This window comes from Geotrypetes seraphini, chromosome 17, assembly GCF_902459505.1.
Source record: "Geotrypetes seraphini chromosome 17, aGeoSer1.1, whole genome shotgun sequence".
Taxonomy (NCBI): domain Eukaryota; kingdom Metazoa; phylum Chordata; class Amphibia; order Gymnophiona; family Dermophiidae; genus Geotrypetes; species Geotrypetes seraphini.
Window position 1 is genome coordinate 10,584,957 of NC_047100.1, and position 25,867 is coordinate 10,610,823.

The 25,867-nt window shown below is 44.8% G+C and overlaps 1 protein-coding gene across 1 annotated transcript in view; it reads right to left on the bottom strand.

Moving 5' to 3' along the window:
- Positions 1-25,867, bottom strand: part of WNT7A (Wnt family member 7A) — a 100,650-nt gene that overhangs the window by 24,687 nt on the left and 50,096 nt on the right. The window lies entirely within an intron of this gene.

Sequence of the window (25,867 nt, forward strand, 5' to 3'; positions counted from 1 at the left end):
TCCTGAAGGTTCGTCACCTCGCACTTAGGCTACTGCAACGCACTTCCCTCAGGCCTCCTGCGCACCCGACTCTCATCTCTTCAATCCGTTCAAAATTCTGCTGCGCGACTCATATTTCGTGAGAGACGCTATTCTCACGTTACCCCTCTCCTCAAGTCACTTCATTTCCAAATACAGTTTAAACTCCTCTTGCTGACTTACAAGTGCATTCACTCTGTAGCCCCCCCCCCCCCCGATATCCCTCTTCACTTATCTCCCCCATGCCCCCCCTCCATGTCTCCGCTCATCGGGCAAGCCCCTCTTATCTGTACCCTTCTCCAGGGCCGCCATCAGGGCAGTACTACCAGTCCTGCATTCAGGGGCCTGGAGCTGACAGGGGGCCCGGGCTCCCCCAGGGACCTAGGCAGTGTTCTAAGGCAGGGGCGCCAGTAGCTCGCCAAGGCAAAGTGAGTCGATCACCCAGGACTCACTTTGTCTTAGCGATCTAATCTATCGGGCCGATCAGTCTTCCTCTCCCCGACGTCAATTCTGCAGTTGGAGAGGAAGTTCGGGCCAGCCAATCGCTGCCTGGCTGGGCGGAACTTCCTCTCCGATGGCAGAATTGACGTCGGGGAGAGGAAGACTGATCGGCCCGAAGCAGGGAGAGCATGCGTCGGCATCGGCTTTGGGGCCTGTTATCCATTGGTGGGTCCTGTTCCCCGATTGCAGTGGCAGTGGCAGTGGCTTGGGGAACGGCAGGGAGAAAGAAAGAAAGGGGGCAGGCAGGGAAACAAAAGGAAAGAAGAGAAACAGAAAAAAAGAAAGGGGGCATGAAGAGAGGAAGAAAAAGTTGGGGGAGGGAATGAGGTGTGGAGGAGAGGAAGCATACAGGCTGAAAGAAGGGAAGAAAGATTGGATGCACAGTCAGAAGAAGAAAGTGCAACCGGAGACTCATGAAATCACCAAAAGTAGGAAAAATGATTTTATTTTCAATTTAGCAAAGTGGAGGCAGTATTACCACAGTTTTCAAAGGAATTTGCCCAAATAACTTAATAGTTAACTGGGTAAATTCCCAGAGATGAAAACTTCCCTTCACTTACTATGCACGGTTCTAAATTTATATCTGCTGTCTATATTTTACAACGTGGTTTTTAGCGCAGGGAGCCTATGAGCGTCAAGAGCAGCGCTGGGCATTCAGCACAGCTCCCTGCGCTAAAAACTGCTATTGTGGTTTAATAAAAAGGATGGAGGGTATATTTGTCTATTTTTGTATGGTTGTTACTGAGGTGACAATGCATAGAGTCATCTGCCTTGACCTCTTTGAAAAAAACCCAGAATAGGAATGATAATTAACATTTTCTCAGCGTATAGTGTGCTTTGTGTTTTTTAATTTTATTGTTGGTAGATCATTTTGACTTGGTCATTTTAAAGTAGCTCGCAAGCCCAAAGCGTTTGGGCACCCCTGAGCTAGAGCGTTGAAGCTGTGTATTTCTATTTTATCCCCCCTTTTACAAAACTGTGGAGCGTTTTTTAGCGCCAGCCGTGGTGGTAGTAGCTCTGATGCTCAGAATTCTATGAGCGTCAGGGCTGTTACCACTGTGGCTAAAATCCACACTACAGTTTTGTAAAAGAGTGAGGGGTTAGTTTGTGATGACATATTCCATACTAGGCGAAGGTGTTTTCTGTGTTCTGTGTGTTCGAAAGACATGGTTTTCTGTTAGGATTGACGGTGTAGGATTGATCTGTGCTGGTCTGGCTTGTTTAGTTTTACAATTGATGTACTGCTCACTGCAATATGTAAGATGCTGCCTTTTCCTAGGTACTCATGTGTGACGTGTGGTTTTTTACTAAAAATCATGTTTTTCTTACAGATGGGGGGGGGGGGTGCTAAAAAATGATGGGCCCTGGGTGTTACATATGCTACGTACGCCACTGTATGTAAAGATACCAGAAAGCTGGTGTAGCAAAAACTTTAAGTAAATTGTTATTCTTCTAAGTTTTGAGTATTTAACCCTCCCACAATCTCACGGGCACTCGTTTCAAGTTTCAAGTTTATTGAGATTTTGATTTAAACGCAATATCAAATATTTTCAATGCGTATAACAAAAATAAATTTGGGGAAATAAATAAAACAATTTGAACAATAAACATACAAACATATCCATAGATGATTAAAATTACATAAGGAGTACATTTGTTTAAAAATGCGTTCTCCGCGCCTGCTCATAAATTTGTTGACTGGAAGGATCCAGCAATGTGGCCAGATGCCATTCAGGACAAAGACAGAGAAAGAATTGTGCAATTTGGATTAATGATGGAAGATGATTTAAAGCAAATGGCACAGTCTATGAGTAAAGATCTTGACGGACGTTCTTTTTATGAATATCTCCTCTATGCCAAATCACCCAATGGACGTGAGAAGATTTTAAGGGACTGGCTTAGGTGGAGCATTAGCAGAAAAGTATGTGTGTATTCGGCCCATGGAAGAAGGGGGGGTGTTGGGGGGGGGAAGGGGTGCGTGGGGGGCCCAATAGGATTGCTCAGTAAGGGGCCCAGAAATTTCTGATGGCGGCCCTGCCCTTCTCTTCCACTGCCAACTCCAGGCTCCATCCCTTCTTTCTTGCCGCACCGTACGCCTGGAACAGGCTGCCCGAATCAATACGTCGTGCTCCGTCCCTGGCAGCGTTCAAATCCAAGCTAAAGGCCCACTTTTTTGAAACTGTTTTCAACTCTTAACTCCCACTCACGGCTCTCAGATACCTAGACCCACTGTATCATTTCCTCTACCATAATCTCCCCAACCCTGAAATGTCCTGTCTAAATTAGATTGTAAGCTCTTCTGAGCAGGGACAGACTATGGTATGCTAAAATGTACAGCGCTGCGTACACCTTTTCAGCGCTATAGAAATAAGGAGATGTCGCTGTCTAGTTTCACGGCTTGCGTTACGGGTAGTAAACAAAAAATAACTTTGTTCAAGAGTAGTAGGTATTACACAAACAGTCAAGTTTCTATAGGTAACAGGTAGGATATATTCTTTCAGTGCTGGCAGGAATAAGTGGGTCATCTTCTGTCATGGTGTATCGTGTTAATTCTGTTACCAGAAAGATGTAAACAACCTCTCATTGTTTCTTCTTATTTCTGTGTTAATCGCTTATCATCTTTTTAAGTCAATAGAAAATTTGAAGCCTATTTACGTGCTTGTATTTTGTAAGATTTGTACCGCTTTTATAATCAAATCATCCCCAATCATTATGACGAGAGAGCCTACTTTTAACCCTTTCAGGACCATAAGGATGGTAGGCCAATTTTTGTGGTTTTGACGACATTTTTATGGTAAAAAGGGCTTGCAGATGCCAAAAAATTGATTTTTTTTGTGAAATATCATTATTTTTATTTAAAAAAATCACACTTCTGGCTTATGGACAGTGTGGCAAGTGAATCTTCTCGTCAATCTAGCAACGACGCTAATGAACGAATGTCGGAACCAGTTTGTTTACATAAAGGTAGTATCATATGGAATCCGTACATATCAAATTTAGAACTGTAGACTATCCCAATCAAAATTGATAGGATTTTAAAGTTATGGGACAAATATGTCCCTTGGTCCTGAAAGGGCTACAGTGTTTGAGGCTTGTGCAGATGAGGACGGAGCTTAGGCATTGGTGGAATGAGGCATTATGACATCACAGTCTGAGCTCTAGATTGTTGCTACTTAGGATTTTAACCCTTTCAGGACCATAAGGATCGTAGGCCAATTTTTGTGGTTTTGACGACATTTTTATGGTAAAAAGGGCTTGCAGATGCCAAAAAATGGACAGTGTGGCAAGTGAATCTTCTCGTCAATCTGGCAACGACGCTAATGAATGAATGTCGGAAACCAGTTTGTTTACATAAAGGCAGTATCCTATGGAATCCGTACATATCAAATTTAGAACTGTAGACTATCCCAATCAAAATTGATAGGATTTTAAAGTTATGGGACAAATATGTCCCTTGGTCCTGAAAGGGTTAAGGCCCACGTTGCAGACTCCAGATCTGGCAAACCCACAGACGGCCGAATCTAATACCTCCCCAAACAGCTTAATTCCATGGCTCCCTTGAGTTTCTAGCAAGTATCATAATCGGCTGCTGTCGTCTGTGGTCCCCCCCCTCGGCTTTCCGACCCGTGGCAACCCACTACAACTTTCACTAGTTTGTAGAGCAGTTGTATCGTCAAACTGTGTGCCGCGACACACTGGTGTGCCCTGGCAGATTCCAGGCGTGCCACGCGGTGCCGGCGAGGAGAAAAGGCGCCGGCTGACCGCTTAAAGGACGTGCCTCTTGTGGCGCGTCCTCTCCTCCTCGCCGGCACCTCTCCTCCTCACCTCTCCTTCCGCAGCATCCCCCCTCCAGCGGTGATAGGGCGCTCAGGGCCGCACGCGTGGACGTCGACGCGATGATATCACGCATGCACTTGGCGCCATCGCTTGATGCCCGCACATTTCTGGGTGCCCTCCAGCCGCTGCCCCAAGGTTAGTGTGCCGCAGCTTAAAAAGTTTGCGGCGCGCTGATGTAGAGAAACATACTTGGGCGTCATGACTCTAGCATACGTTTCCCCTCTGTTGAAAAAGCTTCACTGGCTCCCAGTTCGATTTAGGATCCAGTTTAAACGTGTATGCATAATTTTCAAGTTTTTCTATGGAATATTTGATCTTTTTGTCCCCTTATGTTGGAATACTTTTAGACTCGGCCATTTGAGTAACACACAAAGATATAAGTAAGCCTTCCCTTCCTTTAAGGGAATTAAATCTGCTGGGAAGCTCAGTCGCTCTTTTGTTTTCAAGTTTGTAGAGATCTGGAATGAACTTCCCGACTCCATTAGGCTTTTAGGCCAGCTGCAATTATTTCGTAAATTCCTGAAAACTTTGTTGTTCTCGCAATTTTTAAATGGTTTAACTACAGCCTCAATGAAATGATAATTTTATAGTTATTTTTCTTATGCTTTTCTTATTGTACTTTAGTTTTTAATTAGTTCTTCCTTCTGCTATGTACTCTAGTTTTAATTATATGTGAACCGAGTCAAGCTCCATTGGGAGATGACCCAGTTTATAAACCAAAGATTAGATTAGATTAGATTTCTATTGGTCGCAGGAGGATAGAGAGAAACTCCAGAGCGACTTGTGTCGGTTAGAAACATGGGCGGAGAAATGGCAGATGAAGTTCAATGTGGAGAAATGCAAGGTAATGCATTTAGGCAATAAAAATAAGGAATACGAGTATACAATGTCAGGTGCAACTCTGGGGAAGAGTGAACAAGAAAAGGACCTGGGTGTACTGATAGATAGGACCCTGAAGCCGTCGGCACAATGCGCGGCAGCGGCAAAGAAGGCAAATAGAATGTTGGGCATGATAAAGAAAGGAATCTCGAGTAGATCGGAGAAAGTTATAATGCCGCTTTATAGGGCAATGGTCAGACCACACTTGGAATACTGCGTCCAACATTGGTCTCCCTACCTAAAGAAGGATATAAAACTGCTGGAGAGGGTGCAGAGACGAGCAACAAAACTGGTGAAGGGTATGGAGAAACTGGAATACGAGGACAGACTTATAACACTAGGATTGTTCTCCCTTGAGAAAAGGAGACTGCGTGGGGATATGATCGAGACCTTCAAAATACTGAAAGGAATCGACAAAATAGAGCAGAGAAGATTATTTACATTGTCCAATTTGACACGGACTAGAGGACATGTAATGAAGCTAAGGGGGGACAGGTTCAGGACTAATGTCAGGAAGTTCTGCTTCACTCAGAGAGTGGTTGACACCTGGAATGCCCTCCCAGATGAGATTATTGCGGAATCGACCGTCCTAGGCTTCAAGAGCAAACTAGATGCATATCTCCTTAAGAGAGGCATGTAAGGATATGGTGGACTATAAATTACGACAGGTGTACACCTGGCAGGGCCTCCGCGTGTGCGGATCGCCGGACTTGATGGACCGAAGGTCTGATCCGGAGATGGCAGTTCTTATGTTCTTATGATTTTCTTTCTTAATGGGATAAGAAGCTCTGTAAAGTGTACTGTACAATGAATGTGTTTGCAATCTGCTCCCTGCTGGAGGGTTTTTTTTTTTTTTTTTTCCCTTAAATTCATGGCTAAGTATTAATTATAAGACAGCATCTTGGAGAAACTGGAATCTATCCCCAAGGTTAAAGCTCTGACTGGGAAACACTAAGTGACGCATTCGCAAAGAAAGCAAAAACAGTTTTATCATTCTGCAGAGTGCATCTTACAACATCCGAATTGATCTGCAGACATGCCTAGAATGAATCATTTCTGTAAGCACTCATGTTAACTGAATTATGTTACAGAAGATATTTTAGCAAAAGATGGAAAAGTTGAGAAGAGGCTCCACTGCAGATATTCAAGTCGATTGAGATGTGATCCGGCGGTGTCGGGTCAAAAGCGCGCCGGGACAAAGGTGCGCCCAGACAATTGAGCGCAGCGCGGAGGTGCGCGCCGCTCAAAATTACTGTTTTTAGGGCTCCGATGGGGGTGGGGTGGGGGGAACCCCCCACTTTACTTAATAGACATCGCGCCGCATTGTGGGGGGGTTGGGGGGTTGTAACCCTCCACATTTTACTGAAAACTTCACTTTTTCCCTGGAGTCCAGGCGTCCAGGAGTCCAGGCTGCTCAGCAGCAAATTCAATTCAATCTTCAATCTTCTTCAACCTTCTTCAACCTTCTTCAATAAAAAAAAAAAACAAATTTATATATATATATATATATATATATATATATATACACACACACCCTTTCTCTATACTCTATACTCATTTTTGTTTCTCTCTTTACTTCTCCACCTAGAGACACATCGGGCACACTCCTGCGCACCAACTTCAAGTCACAGGGAAGGAAAAATGGAGGCAGCAGAAGGCCAACGAAGCTTTCCAGTATACTGTATTGATTGTCACATGTATGACTACCTCCCTTCCGGGAGGCAGGCATACATATGCAGTCGATGTCAGGAACTGGCTAGCCTAAAAAAGGAGGTATGAAGACTGCAGATCAAAGTACAGGAGCTAGAGGGACTCCGCTCCATAGAGGAACCAAGGGAATTTGAACCAGCTGAGGACACCACCAGAGAAAACCACATCCACGAACAGGTCAGAGAGCTCGAAAGATTCATTGAGGAGGCCTGCAAGATGGTAGAAACACAGGATCACCCGCTCTTCAGAAGGGAACAAACGGAAGGAAGACAGGACCCGCCAGGAGCCACCAGGACCCACCAGGACCCACCAGGAGCCGAGGGAGAGGAACCTTGCGGAGGAACCAACCAGGAGAAGGAAGGATTGGAGGATCCAATCATCGACACAGACCTGAGGCCCAGGAGGAAGCTGAGGAGAGGAAAATCTGCTATCGTGGTGGGAGATTCAATCCTGAGAGAGGTGGACAGTCACATAGCAGGAGGCAGAGCGGATCGCCTAGTGACATGTCTCCCAGGGGCGAGGACAAAGGACATCTCCGACAGAATCGAGAGTATCATGGAGGGAGCTGAGACAGAGGATACAGCAGTGATAATCCACGTCGGAACAAATGACGTCAGCAGAAGGAATTTCAACATGACTACACTGACCGAGCAGTTTAAGATCCTGGGGAGGAAGCTGAAGCTGAGAACAGGGAGGATAGCCTTTTCAGAGATCCTGCCAGTACCAAGAGCAGATGCGAAGAGGCAGACCGAGCTGCAAGCAACAAATGGATGGCTGAGGCGATGGTGTGACGAGGAAGGTTTCCTCTTTGTACGGAACTGGTCAACCTTCCTGGGGAAAAACAAGCTCTACAGGAGAGACGGACTGCATTTGAGCACGGCTGGGACGAGGATGCTGGCACGTAACATCCAGACCTGCATAGACATGACTTTAAACTGATAACAAGGGGAAAGCCGATAGTCGATCTGACCTCGACACATCGGACCACAGTATCAAGCAAAGATACTGAAACAGGAAATGGCGATAGTGGACTAGAGACAAAATGGACACTTTATGGACATAAACCCAAAGATGCAGCACAGGGACCCGAGAGGCAACTAGAAATAAAGAGCAAGACAAGGAGGAAACAGCAGGACCCAGAGGGCTATCAAAGAACAAAAAAGCGGGCAGAGGACGGGATAGACACACCACAGGAGGCAACACGTGAGGAGACCAGCAGGAGCAACAAATCAAGAGTAGATCCAAAAGAAAAGGTAACAAACTGGGACTTAAATTGCCTATATACAAATGCTAGGAGCCTAAGGATTAAAATGGGGGCGCTAGAAGTTATAGCCGGAAATAAGGACATAGACATAATAGGAATCACAGAGACATGGTGGACAGAGGACAACAAATGGGATGTGGCCCTTCCAAGGTATAAACTCTACAGGAAGGACAGAGCACACAAAAAGGGGGGAGGAATAGCACTGTATATAAAGGACTCCATTCCTTCATCCAGAACAAAAACAACAATAAGGGCAGACAGTCTGGAGTCACTATGGGTTAAGTTAACAGGAGGGGAAGGAGCTGACATCAAATTGGGATTGTACTATCGCCCACCAGGACAGTCAGAAGCAAACGACCTGGAACTGGAGGCCGAACTGAGGCAGGTGTGCAAAAGTGGAAGGGTGGTAGTTATGGGGGATTTCAACTATCCGGTAATAGACTGGGACATTGGGCACTCAAACTGCACGAGAGAAACTAAATTCCTAGAGGCGATAAGGGACTGTTTCATGGAGCAGCTGGTCACAGAACCAACGCGAGGGGATGCCACTCTAGACCTAATCCTCAACGGGCTAGAAGGACCCGCAAAGGAAGTGGTGGTAATAGCACCATTAGGGAACAGTGATCACAACATGATCCAGTACAAATTAAACATGGGAACATCAAAGGTGAAAAGAACCAAAACGACAGCACTCAACTTCAGAAAGGGAAACTACAAGGACATGAGGAAAATGGTAGGAAAAAAGCTCAGCAGCAACTCAGGGAAGGTGAAGACCGTAAAGGAAGCCTGGACACTGCTTAAAGGCACAGTGCTCGAGGCACAAGACCTGTGCGTCCCAAGGTTCAGGAAAGGGTGCAAAAAAAATCGAACTAGAAACCCAGCATGGATAACAACTGCAGTTAAAAAGGCGATAAGCGACAAGAAATCATCCTTCAAGAAATGGAAAAAGGATCCAACAAAGGAAAACCAGGAAGAGCACAAAAGACACCAGAAAGAATGTCATAGAGAGGTCAGGAAGGCAAAGAGAGAATATGAGGAAAGACTGGCAGGAGAAGCAAGAAACTTCAAACCCTTCTTCAGGTATGTGAAAGGGAAACAACCAGCCAGAGAGGAAGTGGGACCACTGGACGACGGAGACAGGAAAGGAGCGATAAAGGAGGAAAAAGAGATAGCTGAAAGGTTAAACAAATTCTTCTTGTCGGTCTTCACCAGAGAGAACACATCCAATATCCTAGAACCCGAGGTGATTATAAACGGAGAACACGATGAAAGGCTGGTACAACTAGAGGTAAGCAAAGAGGATGTCCTCAGACAGCTAGTCAGACTAAAGAGCGACAAATCACCAGGCCCGGACGGCATCCACCCAAGGGTACTAAAAGAACTGAGAAACGAAATAGCAGAGACACTTCGCCAAATATGTAACCTCTCCCTAAAAACTGGGGAGATCCCAGAGGACTGGAAAATAGCAAATGTCACGCCCATCTTTAAGAAGGGATCAAGGGGTGACCTGGGAAACTACAGGCCTGTGAGCTTGACCTCGGTTCCTGGAAAGATGATGGAAGCAATGGTAAAGGACACAATCTGCGAACACATAGAAAACAATGGACAACTGAAGGCGAGCCAGCATGGCTTCTGCAAGGGAAGGTCGTGCCTCACGAACTTGCTGTACTTCTTTGAGGGAATAAACAGTCAGATAGATAAGGGTGAATAGACATCATTTACCTTGACTTCCAAAAAGCCTTCGACAAGGTACCTCACGAACAGCTACTTAAAAAACTGTGGAACCACGGGGTGCAAGGGGATATCTACCGATGGATCAAACACTGGCTAGCGGGCAGGAAACAGAGGGTTGGAGTCAAGGGCCAATACTCAGATTGGCAATGGGTCACGAGCGGAGTTCCGCAGGGGTCGGTGCTGGGACCTCTACTATTCAATATATTTATTAACGATCTGGAGACGGGGACAAAATGTGAGGTTATCAAATTTGCTGATGACACCAAACTCTGCAGCAGGGTTAGAAACACGGAAGACTGCGAAGACCTACAAAGGGACCTAACGAGACTGGAAGACTGGGCAAAAAAGTGGCAAATGAGTTTTAACGTAGAGAAATGCAAGGTCATGCATGTAGGGAAAAAGAACCCGATGTTCAACTACAAAATGGGGGGAACACTGCTAGGGGTGAGTAACCTGGAAAGGGACCTGGGGGTGATGGTCGACTCATCACTGAAACCATCGGCGCAATGTGCGACAGCCTCAAAGAAAGCAAACAGAATGCTGGGCATCATCAAAAAGAGTATCACAACCCGGACGAAGGAAGTCATCATGCCGCTGTATCGCGCAATGGTGCGCCCGCACCTGGAGTACTGTGTTCAATACTGGTCGCCGTACCTCAAGAAGGACATGGCGGTACTCGAGGGAGTGCAGAGGAGGGCGACTAAGCTGATAAAAGGTATGGAAAATTTTCCATACGCTGACAGGTTAAAAATGCTGGGGCTGTTCTCCCTGGAGAAGAGGAGACTTAGAGGGGACATGATAGAAACCTTCAAAATCCTTAAGGGCATAGAGAGAGTAAATAAGGACAGATTCTTCAAACTGAGAGGAGCCACAAGCACTAGGGGTCACTCGGAGAAATTGAAAGGGGACAGGTTTAGAACAAATGCTAGAAAATTCTTTTTTACGCAGAGGGTGGTAGACACATGGAACGCGCTTCCGGAGGAAGTGATAGGCCAGAACTCTGTACAGGGATTCAAGAAGGGTTTGGATAGGTTCCTGGAGGATAAAGGGATAGAGGGGTACAGATAGAACTTGAGGTAGGTTATAGAAGTGGTCAGAAACCACTTCACAGGTCGCAGACCTGATGGGCCGCCGCGGGAGCGGACCGCTGGGCGAGATGGACCTCGGTCTGACCCAGTGGAGGCAACTTCTTATGTTCTTATGTTCTTATGTAACCCCCCAAGCCCCCCCATAACGCCGGCGCGATGTCTATTAAGTAAAGTGGGGGGGTTCCCCAACAAAACCCCCCGTCGTAGCCCCTAAAAACTGTAATTTTCTTCGGCGCGCACCTCCGTCTTGCGCTCAGTTGTTGGCGCGCGCCTTTGTCTTTCGTGCCCTTGTCTATGAACCGATCCAGCAATTACCCTACTCTATGGAAAAAGATTCATTTATTCCATCTGAATCAAACCTTTCATACTTATGATCCAGATCAAATTAAGCATTTGGATTTCATTTATGGTTGTTTTTTGGATTTTTTTTTTTTTTGTAAATCTTTATTAAATTTCCAAACTATCATAGTGCAAACAAACAATTTCAATATACATAAGTTTACACGAAATGCACATTAATGTACAACCATTCCCCCCCCACTCCCCCCACACTCCACATCAAATAATCAAATAATTTATGGTTGGTTTTATCTTTTAGTGGAATATAGATTTCATTAGTGGTTTCTTTTGATTACTTGGGATTCCTGTTGCAGGCACTATAGCTGAAACATGGGCCATGTCGAGTCCATGATTTGAAAGGATTATCCGCCATATTTATGTGGCTTTTTTTAGACTGTTTGCACATATTTTAATTGTTACCAATAAAGAAGGGTTTGAAGATCAGGCACACTGACCCTTTTCCCAGATCAAATTAAATACATCAGATTCGCTGTGTCATTTTGGACTCAAGCATAGAATATTCTTTCTTTTTTTTGTTTTTTCTTTAATAAATTTTCAAAATTATTTTCCAAGCTTAAACATCTTGTACAGAAAGTGTAATCTAAGACATAAGATTGTAAACAAAATCATCAAACTAAGAAAAACATTTCTTAATACACTCAAGTCCTCATAATTGATCCAAGAAGTAAGATAAGAGTAATTACTAAGTCATAATAATATAATAAAGATATCTGCTGCTGAAACAAAAGGCATAATTAATTATACAGGAGCTGTTACACCTTCATTCTCCAAGCATTTTAAAGAGAGAAAACTAACTAAATGGGAAGGGTTTTTCAAAAACATATTTTAAAGAGCGGTATCTAATAATACACTTGCAGGGATAACGTAAAAAGGAAACACCCCCTAATTGGGTTACCCCTGGTTTCAAAATTAGAAACTCTCATCTTCTCTTCTGCGTTTCTCTCGAAACGTCAGGAAAAATCTGTATTTTGAACCCCAGGAAGTCCTTTGATCTATTTTTGAAGAACAATTTAAGAATCCAATCTTTGTCTGGAGATAAAGCAACAGTCATCAATAAAGTAGCTGAGACAGCCGTTTCAGTGACGGATTCCTCCAAGATTGCGGTAACATCTAAGGGACTTTCCTGATGGTCACGATACTGATTTTGAGTTTCTTGAGGCTTTAAAGGTAAATAATAAGCCCTTGTTAGGGGAGGTAATGAATTTTCTGGTATTCCCAATACCTCAATAAAGTAACGTCTGATCATATCACGAGGAGTAATCGAGGGAACCTTAGGAAAATTTATCAGCCGCAAATTATTTGCACGATTACTGTTCTCAAGTGCCTCGAGCTTCCTCCTCAGGATAATATTATCTTTCTCCATTAAGTCTTGATTTTGTTTGATTATTATTATCTTTTTTTCCATTTTTTTTACCATCTAATGTCACCAAAGATAAGTCTTGTTTTAAAAGCTTAATTTCCTCTTTCTGAGTTTTTAATTCTTTGTCCAAATGCTCTATATGTGGACTAAGAGAGTTATCTAAATTCACCACCAAATCCCAAAGAGCATCTAGGGTAACCTCCGGGGGTTTAGGTACAGAAAACACTGTTGCAGGTGTAGAAAGATACTGTTCTTGAAGTTGTTTTACTTCCTGAAACGCTTGTGCCTCTTTAGCCTGAGATATTCCAGCCGCAATTCCATCCAGAGGGGAAAAACCTCTCCGAGTTGTTCCCACTGGCAAGCCCTCCGAAGTAACTAGCCTCCGAGAATGAGAGAACTTCCTCTTCCGGGGTAATCTCATCTTGTGGGGAGTTTGCTCTTTGCGGAGTCGGCTGCAGAGGTGGAGTACTGATGTCGGGGCTCGGAGTAACATCAAGCCCAGGGATAGCCGCGGCGGCATTACTCTCTGCTGGCAGCTCCAGCGGGCAATTCCCCCGACGATAATTGCCCTTGTTGGAGGCGTCTAAGGAGGTCATCTATTGTAACCGATAGCGGTTCTGAGCGTCGGGAGGCTCCGCCAACACTCTTCCCCCTTCTCTTCGGCATAAGTGGTAAGCACTTCTCACCGCTTGCAAGAAAAAAGAGCCACAATCGAAGGCGTCCTCCCAGCTAGCAGGTAGTGGCGTCCATCTTGGATCCCCAGAATATTCTTACTATAAGAGTTCTTATACAAGCATCTTTTCAAGTCTTCATGTATATGGGGATGACGCTGGAGGACCTTTCTAGACTAGCACAAAACCGATTTCTTTTTAGATCCGCGATTCATCACGTTGCTAGGACTCGAGCACGAGTCGATGGCATCTAACCACATCAAGGTAGTTATATGAAAACAGCATTGCTACTTCCAGTCCTTGGTCCAAAAGGTATTTCTCTGAGAAGATCTAACCGCCAGTATAATCAGTGCACAGCACAGCTCTTGTCAGTATTGCTAAGCAAGAACACATATACCCTTACGTCACAACGAATATCAAATATAAATCCACCTTGATGTATCCTTGCTTTGCATTACATGTATGATCAATCATAACTGTGATTCATCATGCACTTTACACTATAACATGGCACAACTTTGATGCACGATGCCATTCAAGGAAATTCAATGTCACTGAAATATTGTCAGTACCTATTAACTTTATGAAGCAAAGTAAAATAGAATGTATTTCTGCAGACAAATGATGTAACAGTCTATATTCAGATGGTTTTATATCATTGTCAGGGGTAGCTGTTTGTGGCTCTTGAATCAGAGGCCTGCTGAGGTAAGGAGGCCATGCATTGTTCTCAGAGTCACTGGAGGGCACTGGAAAGTTTAGGCTTAAGCAGCTGAAGATACTTTATACTGAGCCTGACACTAGGACCAGTAACTATGCCCTTGAAGAACTATCTTGTCCTTAAGACCTTGAAAATAAATTTTTAGTGCACAGATACTAAGGTTCTGCTCCCTTAAGAACTTGCAGAGACTTCTAGTGGCCCTGATCAAGAATTGTAATTTACATACTCCCACAGCTTCTGGAACATGGGGCTGGTTCTTCCATCAGACACTGACATTGACAGGAAGAATCTTCTTGGAGAGAAAACGGAGAGATATCAAGCCTGGAGGTAGCTTCTGTGTCTTTGGTTCCTGTTTCCTTGGCCACTGTACTAATGGGGAGAGGGTCTCTGGCTAACTTACCTACTTCACCTGGACAGAGAAGGACTAGAAGAAGTAACGGAACCTTATAAAGTTGTTGTGCATGCCACAGGTTCAATTCTGGTCACCATATCTTTAAAAATTAGAAAAGGTTCCAAGAAGAGTGGTCATAATGATAAAGGGATTGGAACGCCTGTCATATGAGGAAAGGCTCATATGAGATTAGGGCTCTTCAACTTGGAAAAGAGAAAGCTGAGGGGGATATGACAGGCCTACAAAATCCTGAGTGAATGGGTGCAAGTGAATCCATTTTTTACTCTTTCATAGACTACAAAGACGAGAGGACACTAATCCTCCTTTTACTAAGCCGCAAAGGAGGTTTCTACCAAGGCACAGAGTGCTAAATGTAATGCTCATAGAACCTTTAAAACAAAGGGGAGAAAATATTTTTTTCACTCAGCAAGTACATAAGCTCTAGAACTCTTTGCCAGAGAATGTGGTAACAGCGGTTAGCTTAGCTGGGTTTAATAAAGGTGTGAAGAAGTTCCTAGAGGAGAAAAGTTCATAGGCTGCGGTTGAGACAGACATGAGGGAAGTCACTGCTTACCCTAGGACAGGGGTGTCAAAGTCCCCAATGAATATGCAGGAGATCTATTACCATACAATGAAAGCGGTGCATGCAAATGGATCTCCTGCATATTCATTGGGGAAATCCTGAAATCCCGACTGGATTGCGGCCCTCGAGGAGGGACTTTGAGACCCCTGCCCTAGGATCAGTATAATGGACCGTTGCTACTATTTAGGTTTTTGCCAGGGACTTGTGACCTGTATTGGCCACCGCTGGATTATTTAAAGCAAAGAAAAAGAGATTATCCAGATGATATGAGTAAACAATTTGAATACCAATTTTATATACAAATTTAAATGTTATGATGACAAATAAATTACCATTAATTTCCAATAAACATTTTCTTTACATCTCCATTAATATTCTTCTTGTTCTCTCTGAGCAATTTGACTTGTAGTGAGCATATCATCACTATACAGACATCAATCTTTTCGTACACATTCAGGAAAGGGGGGGGGGGCTATTTCTGTCCTAATTTGACTTTTGAGTATGTCCACCTGGGGTGGGAGGAGGGTGTAAGGATATTTTTAATCTGCACTTTTGAAGTTTAGAAAATCAATAAAGAATTTTTTAAAAACAGAACCTCTTATGATATATATCATTTCAGGTTCCTGTCTTATATATCTTTTGTAATCATTTATGCCCACCACCTCCTACCTTTTCGTATGAAATCTTTGTTTTCAACCTTTTAATTTATTTTCCACAAAATAATAACTATAAATATCTTTTAAAACATTGTAAATCATGTGAGCAAAAACCTTCTAATTCTACTTGAAAGGCTTATCTTGAATTTTGGGTGGATCCCGCCACCATCAACGTTGATAATTAATAACTCCCGCCACTGTTGGAAACAGGATGCTGGCCTTTATGAACCATTGATCTGACCCAGTATGAATATTCTTATGTTCTTATGTAATGGGAAAGCGGCCCACTACCATTCCCACCATAGAATGTCTTCCCGGCTTTGTTTATTCATTTTGAAAATAATATCAAGCATTTATACTTGTTAAGGAAATACGAACAAAAAGTTACAATACAAATTATTTGATAGGAGACAATACCATTTCTTCTTAGACCCCAAAAATTACCATGGGGGGCAAATCCAACATTAAGAACTTAAATATCAAACAACTAAGAACAATATCAACAAAGGCCTTAACGGATATATTCCTCTCATATATATAACACCCATTAGTCCCTGATGATCTTTTTCATATCTGGAAAGTTCCTAAGATGTTCAGGAACAAAAAAAAGTATATTTCGTTCCCAAATATTTTGAGGCATTTATAAGGATAAACCAATTGAAAGGTGGCTCCAAGATCTTTCACTTCTTGCCTCATTACTAGAAACAATTTCCTCCTTTCTCGTGTCTCTTTGTTAACATCAGGGTAAATCCAAATACGAAGTCCCATAAAAGGAGCTTGAGCCTTGCGAAAATAAAGCTTCAATACAGCATTAAGATCCTGCTGAAACACGAATGAAATGAGCAAGGTAGCTCTTTCCTCAATTTTTGTCGTAGATGTTTCTAAAATTTCTGAGATATTTCCAAATTCAAGTGATTGAGGTAGAGGTAAAAGTCCTTGATTTATTGCAGGTGTTTCGTTCCCTAATTTCTTTATAGGACCAGGTAAATAATAAATCTTATTCAAAGGAGGAATAAGTTCGGGAGCAAAACCCAAAATTTGAACCAAATAATTCTTGAACAATTCAACGGAGGAAATTTCAGCTATCCTTGGGAAATTTAATAGTCTCAAGTTCAATCTTCTATTATAATTCTCTAATTGCTCTATTTTTTTTGAACCAAAAGTTTATCCTTTCTCAATCTAGCATTAACCTCTTTAAGAGCTTTTATTTGCTCATTAACTGTTTGGAACTTAATTTCATCATCCTTTTTCATGTCTTCTACAGTTTTTGCTAAAGAGTCTATCTTTTTCACTAGGGAAGATGTTTCCTCCACTGTTTTTTTAAGTGTTCCGTCCATCCTCTGGATCGCTTCCCAGATATCGAGCAGGGTCACCTCTGAGGGGGTCGAGTGAGTCCTAGGGCTATCTTCCACCAATGATCTCATTGTACTCCCCGCAACACCTTCCCCTGTCTTGCTTCCCTCACTAGAGATAACCCCCACAGCCAAGGGGGGTGGGGGGTGGGGGTGATCCGCCCCGGGTGCACGGCTTGGGGGGGGTGCACAGCTGGCCTGCCCTTCCTTTTCCCCGGCCCGCGCCGCTGCAATCTTACCTCCCCCCGCCGACAAGAAGTCTTTCCGACGTCAATTCTGACATCGGAGAGATGTTCCGGGCCAGCCAGGCAGTGATTGGCTGGCCTGGAACATCCTCTCTGACGTCAGAATTGACGTCAGAAAGACTTCTTGTCGGTGGGGGGAGGTAAGATTGCAGGCGCGGACCGGGGAGAGGTGCTATTTTTTCTTTTTTCCACAGCAGGGAGGGCAGGATGTAGGCAGACAAGCAGGATGGCTTTAGAGCAGCAGGGAGGGAGGGAGATAGGTAGGCAGGCAGGCAGGCTGGCTTTGGGGGTGGACAAAATCTGGAAGGTAGTGGGGGGACATAAGGAGGCACTGGGGGCACTAAGGACACAGGAAGGAGGCACTGGGGGCACTATGGACACAGGAAGGAGGCACTGGGGGCACCATGGACACGGGAAGGAGGCACTGGGGCACCATGAACACAGGACGGAGGCACTGGGGGCACTATGGACACGGGAAGGAGGCACTGGGGGCACCATGGACACGGGATGGAGGCACTGGGGGCACCATGGACACAGGATGGAGGCACTGGGGGCACCATGAACACAGGATGGAGGCACTGGGAAGGATGGATGGACATGGGAAGGAGGCACTGGGGACACTAAGAACATGGAAAGGAAGGAGGGAGGGAATAGAAAGGGACAATTGTTGGGCCTGATTGGAGAAAGAAAGAAATGAAAGAAAGGATACACAGTCAATTAATAGATGTCCCCTTTTGATGAAAAAAATAAATGGTCATGTTACCTCTGAGTTACTTTCTCTGCAGCAGAGTCAGCAGCCGCGTTGAGGTGCAGGAAGGTCCCGCGATGACTCATCTGCCGGCTCTGCTCCAGAAGAAATAAGTTACATCGGAGGGGGTGGACCCGGCAGACGCAGTCATTGCGAGACTTTGCCACAACTCCCTGCGTCTGCCGGGTCCACCCCCTCTGACGTAACTTACTTCTTCCGGAGCAGAGCCAGCAGACGAGTCATCGCAGGACCTTCCAGCATGCGGCTGCCGAGTCCGCTCCAGAGCAAGTACGTCAGAGTGGGGTGGACTGGCAGCCAGTATCTACAGTCATCGTGGGACCTTGCTGCATGAAGGGAGAGAAAGGAGCAGGATTGCTGGAATGAAAGAGTGGTGGAGGGAAAGAAAGGGGGCAGGGTGGTATGGAAGGGTGGTGCTGATAGAATTGATGTACAGAGAAAGGGGAGAGACATAAGGGGGAAGGATATTGGAGGGAAAGAAAGGGGGCAGATGCTGATTGAAGAGGCGTGGATGGCGAGAGAAAGGGCAGACTTTGGATGGTAGTGGGGAGCCTATGCTGGATGGAAGTGCAGATGGGAGAGATAAGGGAGCAAATGCAAGAAGGAAATGAGAGGAGAGAAAGAGGGGAGCAGATGCTGGATGGAAGTGGACAGAGAGAGGAGAAGGTACTAGATGGAAGGGTTAGAGAAAGAGGATACATGATGGAAGGAGGAGATAAATAAAAGGAGAGCACATGATGGGGAGAAAAGGATTGAGTTAGGGAAACACTGGAGGGGTGAGGGAAAGAGGTGGCTAGCTATAGGTAGACAGTAAAAAAGGACATTGATGAGAAGGGAGTAAGAACGTAATCTAGACAGATGCAGAAAAGGAAAATGAGGTGAAAAAGGGATTGCAGAGGAAAGGTGTGGGAGAGGGAAGGAGAGGAGAGAGATGCCAGACCAATGGGGGTGAAAGGAGAGATGGAAGGGGAGGCATACAGTTTCTGGAAGGGGCATAGAAGGAGAGAAGATGTCATATAGGGGAAGAGAGACGGCAGACTGGATGGAAGGAAGAGAGTTACAAAAAGATGAGGAAAGCAGAAACCACATAAAACAAAGGTAGAAAAAAATTTTCTATTTATTTATTGCTTTAGGAGACATGTGTCACTGTTTCTGTGGTGCATTGTATGCAGAGTCCAGCTTCTTAATGGTTCAATTTTACCTTTGTCTATGTATTTCTATTTTATCCCCCCTTTTACAAAATTGTGGAGCGTTTTTTAGCGTCAGCCATGGTGGTAGCAGCTCTGATGCTCAGAATTCTATGAGCGTCAGAGCTGTTACCACTGTGGCTAAAATCCACACTACAGTTTTGTAAAAGAGGGAGGGGTTAGTTTGTGATAACATATTCCATACTAGGCGAAGGTGTTTCTGTGTTCGAAAGACATGGTTTTTTTGTTAGGATTGACTGCAGGATTGATCTGTACTAGTCTGGCTTGTTTAGTTTTACAATGGGTGTATTGATGTTGTACTGCTCACTGCAAAATGTAAGATGCTGCCTTTTCCTAGGTACTCATATGTGACATGTGGCTTGTTATTAAAAATCAAGTTTTTCATACAGATGGGGGGGGGGTTTCAAAAAATTTGCTAGGTACGCCACTGCCTACAGCCACTCCGGCATCGGGGCTCCTCTCCTGCATAGACAAGTCAGTCGCAGGGCACGGAAGTACTACCGGGTCAGGAGGCGAGAGAGAGACTTCCGACTCTGGGGAGGTGCCCAAGTCCTGGGACGCCAATTCCAAAGAGCCTCGCGTTCCAGACTGAAGAGGAATTCTAGTGGTAAAATCCAGCAGAGTCTGTCGCAGGGGCATTGAAGTTCCGGACGGTGAGGGAACAGACCGAACTAAGCCCTTCCTTTTGGTATGCAGCATTTCGTTGAGGAAAAAAGGTTAGAGACTCGCCAGCTACACACTAGTCACGCCGCCATCTTGGACCGCTCAATCATTGCACTTGGTTAATATATGAGTAGCCTTACTTTGGGTGCCATTTGCCGAATCTGGTCCTATGTTACTAAGCAAATCGGAGAAATATTTTTCACTAAACAGATAGTTAAGCTCTAGAATTATTCGCCAGAAGTTGTTAAAGCTAAGCTTAAAAATAGGGCAGGCTCCTGGAAGAAAAATCTATAAACCATTGCTAAAGCTGACCTGGTGAAAACCTGAGGGTAAGTAGCATGGAGTCTTCTTACTTTTGAGATCCTGCCAGGTTCTTGGCCATAGATTGGCCACCACTGAAAATAGAGAGCTGGGCTAAATGGAACTTTTAGCTGACTTGAAATCTTTCTGTATTGTAGTTTTCAAAGGGAAAGTATGCATTTATTTTTATCTTTGAATACTGGTGCGACTTCTGTATATACCAGCTCCACAAGGAAAGGATCATGGCTTTGATATACTGCCTTTTTGTAGTATAATCCAAGAGGTTTACATTTATTATACACAAGTTCTCTGTCCCTAATGGGCTCACAATCTAAGTTTTGGACCTAGGACAATGGAGGTTTAAGTGATGATTGTTGCAGTTATCTGGGTCTCACCACGTAGGACTGACGTTTCAGCCATCATACTGTGGCTTTTTTAAGGGTATGCTGTGAGGTCTGCAATTTGTCTTTATATATAGTGGGTCCTCTAGCCCGATTGGCTGGGGTTTTAGGTGTCTGAGGCAGGAAAGTCCGTTGGTCATGATTTTGAATTTTGACACAAAAGTTCATTGGTCACAAATTTGAATTATGAAGGGAAACTCCGTTGGCCACACATTTGAATTGTGGAGCGAAAGTCTGTTGGTCACAGATTTTAATTTTGGTAGAATAGTTCGTTGGTACGCAAATTTGAATTGTGGCGGGAAACAGTTTTAAATACTGGTGGGAAAGTCTGTTGGTCATATGTTTAAATTATGTCAGAACAGAGGCTGGAAACTTTGAGATGGAGAGAGAAAGCATTTGTCCTCAGCCCCAGTCCTCTTTACGCTAAATTCCTTTTGGATGAGTGATCGCTGTGCTTTGTTTAAGGAGAGCCCTTTATCTCCATTGAAGGTTCTGGGGTGTCTTGCTCTCTCTGTTGCCCCTTTGAGTCAATAGAGGGTTAAGTGACTTGCCCGGGGTCACAAGGAGCCACAGTAAGACCTGAACCCAGTCCCCAGGTTCTCAGCCCACTGCGCCAACTATATCATAAAACTACTGTCCTTGTAAAATAAAGACAAGCTGTGTTAAAGGAATGTTACACTTATAGCCCTGTCTTTTAGATATGGTATTTCTGAAAGTTCATATTTGGGCATCTGCTGAAATTGCAGGGGCAAAATATAGAGATGCCCGAAACGCACAGACCTTCCACCTGCCATTCTTAAAGGGAAACAACACAGATTGCTTCTAGGTATGCATCCATTTTAAACAGCGTGTCAACATGTCAGTTTCTTCCGGAAAGGAAAGGAAAAAGTCTGTAATTTGGGTGAGGGAGGGAGGTCCATGTGTTCTTAATAGTGCACTTCAATATGAAAAAAGTGGGTGCATCCTTTCTGAAAGGTGGCACACTTGTAAATAATTCCACCCATGATGTGTTGGTCAAGGAATGCTCCTCCTCCTCATCTAAGAGGGCCGGCCTTTTCAAAACTTTCTGTAGGTACTCCTCAGAGTAGCCTCCAAATTCAATGGGTTCTTGTGCCATGATATCAAATGTGCCCACACTAAATAAAGGCTGTTATCTCAAATCTTGGAACTAAACCAATACCTTCTATACCGATTCCAAGAATATAATTCTTCCAATTACTAATATTTCATTTCAGACCTTCATGTTATTAATACACTTTTTTTCTTTCCTTTTGGACCTCAGAAGAATTATATTCTCGGAATCGGTCTAGAAGACACTTGTAAATAAAACACTTTGATGGTCTTGCGAAGGGCAGTATGTAAGTACGTCAGTAAACATAAGTCATACCAACAATATTGCTCTCATAAAAATTGAAGAAAATAAATTCTTGGTGAAGTATTTGGGACCTACTAAGTGCTGTGTTCCCCTTTAGATCAGTGTATCGCAAACTGTGTGCCCCAGCAGATTCCAGGTGAGTCTGCGAGATAACAGCGAGGAGGAGAGGCGCTAGCACTGGCTGACTGCTTACAGGACGCGTCTCTTGTAGTCAGTCGGCCGACCCCCCCCCCTGCGCCTCTCTTCCATGCCGGTGCCTCTGCTCCTTCTCCTCATCTCTCCTTCTGCAGTATCCCACCCCCTCTCCCCCCACCACAGGGTAATAGGAGGCTCAGGGCCGTGGCTGGAGTAGATACGACATAATACATCATACATGCGTGCGACGCCACTGCATCGACGTCCGTGCATTTCTAGGTGTGGCGCAGTGGTTAACGCTACAGCCTCAGCACCCTGAGGTTGTGGGTTCAAATCCACACTGCTCCTTATGACCCTGGGCAAAACACTTAATCCCCTCTTTGCCCCAGATATATTATAGAGATTGTGAGCCCACCAGGACAGACAGGGAAAAATGCTTGAGTACCTGAATAAAGTCATGTAAACCATTCTGAGCTCCCCTGGGAGAACAGTATAGAAAATTAAATAAATAGTGTGAAAAGTTTCAGCCTCTTGATAACCAGAGCTGGTATTGTGACATCATAATGCCTCAATCCACCAATGACTAAGAGCCAACCTCATCAGTGATGTCACAATGGCTTGATTGTCCTATACCTGGCTCACTTTCACTACTTTTTGATTTCTAGAGTGGTGCAGTGGTTAAAGCTACAGCCTCAGCACCCTGAGGTTTCTGGGTTCAAACCCTCACTGCTCCTTGTGGCCCTGGGCAAGTCACTTAATCCCCCCATTGACCCAGGTACATTAGACAGATTGTGAGCCCTTTGGGACAGACAGGGAATAAATTCACATAAACTGTTCTGATCTCCCCTGGGAGAATGGCATAAAAAATTGAACAAATAAATAAATGAGTGTGCCGCACCGTAAAAAGTTTGCAACACATTGCTTTAGATAATCCTGGAGCTCTGCTACTTGGCTAATAACCCTTGAACTGTTTTGTGGAGGGAGTGGAGGTCACCCTTGAATTTTAGAGAAAGTATTACAGGATATTGATTTGTTTAAAATGGCTGGGAGGAATAAAAACCAAACCTTTTGCTACATAAGAACATAAGCAGTGCCTCCGCCGGGTCAGACCACAGGTCCATCCCGCCCAGCAGTCCGCTCCCGCGGCGGCCCAAAACAGGTCAAGACCTGTCTGAATCATCAGAAGGGGCTCCCTTGCCACCTTGGTTTCCCGTTTAAGTCCTGCCTTCCTATCGAAGTCCTAGCCCTCCGGTCTTGCACATGCACGACCAGGTTAGTTTATACACATTACCTGATTTACTTCCTATACTTGTGTTACCTCCCAGCTCCTCCCTCAGTATCCCACGATCCCTTTATCCCTCAGGAATCCATCCAATCCCTGTTTGAATCCTTGTACCGTATTCTGTCTGATCACTTCCTCCGGTAGCGCATTCCAAGTGTCCACTACCCTTTGGGTGAAAAAAAACTTCCTTGCATTTGTTTTGAACCTATCTCCCTTCAGTTTCTCAGAATGTCCCCTCGTATTTGCTGTCCCCTTCAGTCTGAAGAATCTGTCCTATCCACCCTCTCTATGCCCCTCATGATCTTGAAGGTCTCTATCATATCTCCCCTGAGCCTCCTTTTCTCCAGAGAGAAGAGCCCCAGCCTATCCAGCCTCTCGGCGTATGAGCAGTGTTCCAGCCCTCTTACCAGTTTCGTTGCTCTCCTTTGGACTCTCTCAAGTACCGCCATGTCCTTCTTGAGGTGCGGCGACCAATACTGAACGCAGTACTCCAGATGTGGACGTACCATCGCTCGATACAAAGGCATGATGACTTCCCGTGTTCTGGTTGCTATGCCCTTCTTTATGTGGGTTTATTTCAGTATGCCCTACTGAGCATAATTGTATCTTCATGTGTTACTGTGGGATTTGTTTGGGGGGGGGGGGGATGTAAGATTTGCTGGTGGGACATAGAAAAAGCTTGTATTTGTGCTGTTTTGTTCACTTATTTGCAGGAATGATTCCTATTTATGTGAGAATTGTATCGAGCAAGTGTTTCAAGAAAGATACCTCTGAAATTAAAAAAAATAAAAAAGCCTGAGGAAAATTCCCATAAAATGAATGTTGCTATAAACAACACAAAATGAGAAATTGGGGGCCTTTTTCTTTGAGAACTGACCCAGCGCCCACATTTCAAAAGAGCCTATTCGCTTGACATATAATGGAGGCTATTTAAAATTCTGTCCTTGGCGACAAAACTTCATTTCTGGGCTGGCTGTGCCGCACTGTGCCGCACTGTTGAGAGATGCAAATTCAGATGCCACATCTGTCAGGGTTACTTGGATCGAATTGAGCTGTGGAGATAGTGCGTTTTAACCCTGGGCAAGGGAGAGAAAATAGTTGCTGAAACCACGGCAACCTCTGTGGTCCATGAGGAATGCTAAGCATATGCCTAGTTGGAGGAGCTCCCACAGTTCCCAGGTTAACAAAGATTCCCCCCCCCCCCATCTTCCTCCGGTTATACTCTTTAGGGAGGGTATGCAGAGGCGGAAGGGTACAAAGATGCAAAAAGAAATCCATGCATTCCTAAACCTGAAAAATTTCATAAACGTTTTTGCCCTAACGGACTTTATTATTTGCAATGCAGCACTTACAAGATAGTCAATTAAAGATGACGATATATTCCATCAAAATGTACATTTCATCAAATGTAGGGTTACCTGATTTTCCTTTGGGAAAATCTGACCCCCCCCCCCTGACCGTGCCCCCAGGACTTTCCCACCCTGTTCTGCTCCCCCCCCCAAGCCCTGCCCCTGGACGGCATCCACACCTGCGTGGAAATGACGCGATGAAGTCGCGCGCATGTGAGCGTACTATCGGTGTCAGGTCAAAAGCGCACTGGGACAAAGGCGCGCCCAGACAATTGAGCGCAGCGCGCACCGCCGTGCCGCTCTAAATTACTGTTTTTAGTGCTCCAAAGGGGGGTGTGGGGGGGAACCCCCCCACTTTACTTTATAGACATCGCACCGCTTTGTGGGGGCGTTGTGGGGGGTGTGGGGGGTTGTAACCCCCCACATTTTACTGAAAACTTCACTTTTTCCCTGTTTTTAGGGAAAAAGTTCAGTTTACAGTAAAATGTGGAGGGTTACAACCCCCCAAACCCTCCATAACACCGGCGCGATGTCTATTAAGTAAACTGGGGAGGTTCCCCAACAAAACCCCCCGTCGGAGCCCCTAAAAACTGTAATTTAGAGCGGCGCGGCGGCGCACGCTGCGCTCAATTGTCGGCGCGCGCTTTTGTCTTTCGCGCCGTTGTCTATGAACCGTACTATCACCGCGTTGCCTCCACGCATACGAGGATTTCCCTTCCCGACACAATTACGTCAGGAAGCTTTTCAAAACCCAGACCAAGTGCTTGGTTTTGAAAAGCCGTCCAGTCCCCCGGACATGTCCTCGAAAAGGTGGACGTGTCTGGGGAAAATCCAGACATCTGGTAACCCTATTCAAATGTTTGAGAGAGACTACCAAAGGAAACAGCAGAGAGGACCAGCTCTTCAAACGAACCACACTTTAATGGCAACCAATATAGTCTATACAAGAAATCATTTAAAGAAACATAAGACTCGACACGGGCCGTGTTTCGGCAAATGAGCCTGCGTCAGGGTGTTAGTC